Genomic DNA, 7,216 nt, shown 5'->3' on the forward strand with positions numbered 1-7,216 from the left:
CTACTTCTCTCTTGATCAAAGTTGAAAGTTTGAACTTTAACTTTATCATCCAAAGCATTTTTAGCCAGTTGAAGTACTTGCTGCTCTCCACTCCTATGTCTTCTAGCAATGCAATTATCTATGTGTTTTTTCAAATGGCTTGTCCCGCGTGAGCTATCCCCTGCCTTTTTTTTTTTTTTTTGCAATGCTTACATATGGCAACAATACCAATAGCAGTCCTAACTCTATTCATATCAAACCATACTTTAGATGTTAATTTCTTTTCTCTAGGTTTCTTACATGAATCATCTTCCTTCACATCCTTCTCTTCCGAATCCAAAATGGCAACCTCATTCTCATCAGCTATGCTACTTGGTCCTGTTGGATTACTTGGCAAAAATGACATCCTGCAATTAGTGAATAACAGAATTTATTAGATAAACTGGTACAAGTTTAAAGGTTTTTTCATCTTACTTTCCGCAAGGTTAGAGGGGTGGATGTTAACAAGGTAGGCATTGAAAGACGATTGTGAGGGCGGCTGATTAATATAGATAAGCCCTCTCAGAATTAGTATGTACTGTGTTTTTTCATTATTTAGTCAACTCTGTCAAAAATTCTTGTAAAATTATTATCAAGAAGTCTCGTCCGGCAATGTTAAAAATAGTTATCCAAAATGTTAATTTTAAACTCTTTGACAGAAACGCCTTATTGCTGTTATAAGTTATAACCTTGTGAATAGCACAGTTTATTTTCTCTAGATACTTCTTACCTCTTTTAAAGATTTTGATTATGATCATATATTGACATAAATGTTTTTGTAGAATCGGCAAGTGAGTTTTCAAAAAGAATTCATACTTCCAAAAGTTATAACTCTTGACTTGAGCTCTAATTCAGCATAGAAATAAAACTCTTTAATGTTAAAAATAAAGAGGTAAAATGGAGAAAGATATTCGTAAAAATTCCCTGGGACATCTTTACAATCATTTGCAAAAAGCTAGATTTAATAATGGAATGATAATTAGCACCAAATTGAAACCAGGGACTCAAAAAGACACACGGGCAAGGCCGCAAGGGGAGAACACCTCCCCACGGCACGGGGAAGTTGAATATGGCCAATTGGAAAAAAAACATTCACGGCGAAAGGAATCAAAGATTTCACCTTTCCTCATCCTTATATAACACGCCCACTCCCTGGATGCTGCAATGACTGCACAAGCACAGCCACTGGAAAGCTGTTGAGAATTTGCCACGATCAAAGTCACAAATACAGCAACCTCAAATCAATTCGGAATTAAAGATTGATCCACAAGACAGAATATGATGAATTAGAAATAGCGGTACTAAAAGTTTTGTTAAAACCCAAATCCAGAAATGGCTTACTTCGTCGAGAAAGAGAGAGATTGAGGGATTTTGTCTTGGAAGTTGCCCGTTTCAAGGCGGACTGGAGGTGGCAGAGGCAGAGCAAAAGAGAAAAGAGAGTGAGAGGGAATAAGGGATGTGTGGCGGCGGGGTATTAGGGTTGGAAAAATTTGGGAATGAAAGAAGTTGTAATATAGTATTCATATGATAAATTGGTATATATTTTTTAATTATTAATCGGGTCGGATACGGGTCGAAATGGTATATCCCGTATCCGACCCGATTTTTTGTTAGATAAAATGGGTCCGGGTCCAGGTCTGGGTCGCGGATCTATATACCTACCCGTATTCGGAAAATATTGGAGGGTCCGGTCCGGGTCCGGACCGTTGACAGCCCTAGTCTCAGCATAGACACTTTCTGTATTCATTTGAGGATGGATCCGAAGAAGTGGAACCAGTTTCTTAGCAATCCAATCAAATGTAGCCTCTGCATTCGTATTGTTCATAACACAAGTGTGCTGAGGTATGTAAGACTTAATTTGAAAAGCAGTTGTTTCGCCAACAGCAGAAGCATGAAATCTCCATGGACAGCCTTCAACAACACACTTAGCAGTACACCTTTTCTTGTCATTTTCAGTCTTACAATGGGAAAACATTTCTGGATTACATAATCCTTCAAAGCAGCCCTAAAAGCATCAACATTGGTGGATAACATATCCTTCTCAAATTCAATATCCTCTCTCAGATTATAGGTGAACATTTTTGCTCTTAAAGCTGCCTTATTTGGATCAATTTCATCCTCAAATTCGAAATTCGAAATGACATCACCTTCATAATTGTCCTCATAATCTGAGAAGGCAATATCACTCATATCAAATGATTCATATGCCTCACTGCCATTGCTTAAGCTGTCCTCTTTGTCATTGTTTGCTTCGTACAACCAAGAATCATCATCACTTGAAATGAACACTTCATCATCCCTTTCAATATTTTGTAAATTAGGTTCAGCATTTCCAGCAGTATCCTCAATTCCTAGATTCTCTTGCCTACCACCAAAGTTGTTATTGTTGTTCACAAACATATTAAATGGAATTACATCCATGTGGTCTACAAACAAATTGATTACCAGCTCATTTTCATGCACCTTAAACATTTCTGTGACCGCCTTATCAGTGTTGACATCCATTGTTGCAGCACTTCTTGGAATTCCACATCTCATATGTAGCAAATAATTAAGATTTCTAGGTAACTCATGAAGTGCTTTCTCACAAATATCATTCAACAGTTCTATATAAAAATACCTATCAGGATCTATATTGGGAATCCTGATTCTTCTTCTATTGTAGTGAACTACAATGTCATATGCAACCACAAGTGACATCTTGTTTTACCCAAATTAATCATTAGTATCATAGTTGTTACTTACTAACATCAAAATCTAAATAATGAAGTAAAATCTTCTTTGTGATATAATAACACCTAAGAGCAGCTTTCAAAATACAAAAAACCTCCATAATCCATCATAGATTTTTTCTTTTCATTTGCTCACATCAAATAGCTGTATTATTCTAGAACAACCTCAACTTGTCTTTCATTCTTCTATTACCATCCTTTATTACTCAACAAGCTCTACATAACCAGTACAAGCCATTTATCTATTAAATGAGATGAACAAATATTTTTAACTAAAACTCTATTGAGTCACCAAACTTCTATATTTTAGACAAAAAACAAGAAACATCATATTGATCATCAAGTAAAACTCATTACAATACAATTGTCCCTCTACAAATCATTAAACTATATGAACATCAGTTGCTCAAAAATCCATCAAATACACCACATGCATGCATTATTAGTCATAGATTTAGCATCAAAAACATCAACGTGGACATGATCTAACCTTAAAACCATCATCCCTTTCTACTGCCTAACTTTTGAAGCAATCTCACAACCATATCTTCATATTATAATATTAATAACAGATTATATGCCACTATAACAAGCATATAGATCATTAACATCAACTATTAGTGTCTATTACTTGTAAATAGGTACAATAAATCCAACAAAATTGTGATCCTTTACCTCAACAGCTTTCTATCAAGCTCATATGTTGCAGATATGCCACTATTCTGACTTATCCTTCATGAGATGAAGGATTTTTACCAGTTTTGCTACTATATCTTCTCCTTTCTCTATAGCTATTTCTTCTGCACTTTAGAAGCAATAAGGCAGTTCGGATGGTGCCAGAAGCATTATATATCCCAAGTGAAATGGTGCCAAATTGCATATCAAGAATATTACTTGGAAGAGTTATATTTTTCCCACATTTCTAATATTTTAGAGACTGATATTGTGAGGGTATTTCTGTCACTTTATTGCTGTTGAATTTGACATTTGGTCAGATCAGAATGAAAGGGAAGGGCAGTGTAATTTTTAATATTGGATAGTACTTATGAGTAATTATCAGAAACCTCAGGGGAGGTTTCTAAAATTATCCCTTTCATTTTTAATGGGAATAGTTTGCATGGTGGGATTTGCACTACTACTTGACTTGGGCTTTCTATTGAAATTGGGATTTCGTTTTCATTATTCCTACTAGACATGTAGACAAAACTTAGGAGTTAGAGAGGTCAAACTTGTGGTCACTACAAAAATTAGAGCACTGGACATACTCCTAATTGTTTTTTTTTTTTTTTATGAATATTACTCCTAGGTAGATATAGATGTTTGAGTAATAACTTGTTGAGATAGAATTTTTATTTAGGTATAATTATTGCCAATATGTAACAAATTATGAGAAAACTTGTGCTAATGCTGACATAAATGTTTCTTAGATATGATTTAGAGTAGGGTGAACTGTTGCTAGTTTGATATTTACGATAATATTTTCTCCAGTGTGGAAGAAAAACATATAGATGATCGATTTACCATTTTGAATTTTGAATAACTCAGGTTTGGCTTAGTAAGCAACAAATTGCTACTAAGAATAGTTTAGTAGAAGAATTGTGATACCTGAAAGTGTTATGAGTATGATATTTATGTTAGCTTTTTCTCTACTATAAAAGACACGAAAGATACCATTTTGAACCATAAGTGTTACAACTGAAAATGTTACAAGTAGCATACCATTTTGAACCATAAATGCTCAAAAATGATTTGTTAAGCGACAAATTTCCACTATGAATACTTTTCTAGGAAATGATGATAACTGAAATTATGAACATTTGTGTAATGAAAGAAAAATAATAGCTAGCAGCATATATTATAAATGATAATAACCATTGACAATAATAATTACCTTAGTATATAATACTGGCATACAAAAGATAATAACTACCAATAACAACAACTACTAAGACTAGTTTAAAGGGGCACTTGTTAAGATATAATTGACGTGTTAAATTTTAGAAAAAAAATTGAGATAATTTTTTTAAAAAAGTATATAAATACAATATAGAGTAATAATTGTTAGTATGTGTATTCACATAGTAGATTGGATGTGATTTAAGTGTATTCACAAATATCCATTGGGCACTTGTTAGAAAAAACCTAATTTAAAATACAATTAGAGTGTGTACAATAATAACAATTACTTTAAGAAAAAACAATAATAACAAGTAATACATTTAAAAAAATTACTAAAATGTTTATTGACGATATTGGCCTGAATCATATCCATTAGAAGTAATAATTAAAATTTCAAGTGCAATTAGTATATATAAAAATATGTAATTTCTGCTTAAATATAATTATTGTGACATCTTATTAGATTGCATCTCCAGTTTAGTTATTTAATTCCACTAATATTGGAGCACGTGTGTGCACGTTGCAAGTATTATTTTTGTGATACTTAATCAAATAATATTTTTCTTTAGATTATTCTAAAAAATTTTGAACTATTTTAGTTACTTTATATTCTGTTACAGATCATAAAAAGGGAAGTTTTCTATCCCAACAAAGAAAAATGAAAAACTATTTGTATTACTTTATTTTTCCTTTAATACATAACGCTTGCATACCATTTTTAATGGGTAAAATGCATTACATCCTTGTGGCTTAGCCATGAGGCAAATAATTCCCTTGTGCTTCTAAAATCTATTTAACAACTCCTTTATACTTTGGATAAAAGTGTCTAATGCCAAAAAAAAAAAAAATAGTAACAATGTGTTTTGAGAATCAAGCACCTATATATGGGTTTTTTTTTTTAAATAATTGATTCAGCATTTTCTCACCTGCTTTACCCAAAATAAGTGGGTTAAAAAAGAAACAAGGAAAACTTTATGGGTCAAACTGAAAATTTTACAATTTACATTACTTCTCCCTCGACTACAATATACTTATATATCCAATTTATAATTGCATAATTGGTGAGATTGATCAAGAAAACTGGAAAGGGCAAGGGTATACGTTTTTGTTGACCTCTTACTACAGGTAGGGAAGTCATTTTGACAACGAGTATCTATTCAAATGTTTTCCATCGACTTCGCACTTTTACGTAATGCATAATGAAGTATTAAGTAGGTATAAAAAGTACAAGGGAGTTATTTGTATAATTGATAAACCACTGAGGGGTATAGTGCATATACCTTTTTTCCCTTCCTACTCTTGTAAAGATTTTTTGACCATTCCTCGAAGAGGAATAGAGAGAACCACTATTATCTATCAGAACTCTGCTGTTTTTAATAGCCTCAACCATAATAATTTGACGCTAACCCAGTCTAAAAAACAGGTTGATCACGGTTCAACCGATTCGACTTGCCAATCCAGATTGGGTTTTAAAACATCTGCCTCAACCAATAACAATTTGTTTAGGGGATGATTTCATTGCACCAATATGTACTAAAAGATTTTGAAAAAAAAATCCTTAACAGTCTCTATCACACAGGCACCAAAAATATCTACCTTGTATATAAGAAAAATAAAAGATTTAGTATTTTGTTTCTCATCGTGCCATGTGGCTTTTTGATAATTTAGCAAGTGGCATAATTTCAATATATTTCTCTTGCAAATTGTTTTTGCTCCGGGAAAATCGCCAATTTAGTCCCTAAACTTTTTTTTCCGTCAATTTAGTCCCTATATATTATTTCTAGCCAATTGGATCCCTAAACCTATATATCGGTTCCAATCAAGGATCTTTGCAGCGGCGCCACCGTATAATTTCCATTAGGTTCATAATCGTGCAATACAAAAGGGGCATTTTAGGGAATTCCATTCTGGCGCCTTTTCCAATTAAAAAGTAAACGAAACAAGTCTGCGATAAATACACACCCAAAAATCCAAAATGAAAACAAAAAATGTCTTGGACAAAATCCAGGGCTTGAGTCGATGATCTGCTAAATAAAATCAAAGCAAATCGTGTTAAATAAGGAATCGGAGGGCATAAGAAAGCAAATGACTCGACTGAGCAACAATTTTTTAGGGTAAACAACAAAAAAGCCCCCTGTGGTTAAGCAATCATACATAAAAGCCCCCTGTGGTTTCATATCATACCAGTCGATACCCCGTGGTTTGAATTAACCTGAAAAGTGGACGGAAATCGGCAAAACAGACGGAGCTGAGTGAATAGACGAAAATACCCTTTTGAAGAACGCAGCTTGCATGTAAATTTTTTTTTTTTTTAAGTAATTTGTTAAATAGCCTGCCTGAAACCCGCTTGCGGGTTTCCCCCTTATGTAAAATGACTAAAAGCTGCGTTTCTGTTCTATTTATATCAAACACATACTCTCAAACCCTCACCTGAAGGGTGAGGATGAGAGGGGAGGTTTGCTGGGCATCCTAGGGCCCTCCGATGGGCATGTGCAACTCAACGCAGCTTGCATGTAAAAAAAAAATTTTTTTTTTAAGTAATTTGTTAAATAGCCTGAAACCCGCTT

Source organism: Coffea arabica, chromosome 4e (assembly GCF_036785885.1).
Source record: "Coffea arabica cultivar ET-39 chromosome 4e, Coffea Arabica ET-39 HiFi, whole genome shotgun sequence".
NCBI classification, from domain to species: Eukaryota; Viridiplantae; Streptophyta; class Magnoliopsida; order Gentianales; family Rubiaceae; genus Coffea; species Coffea arabica.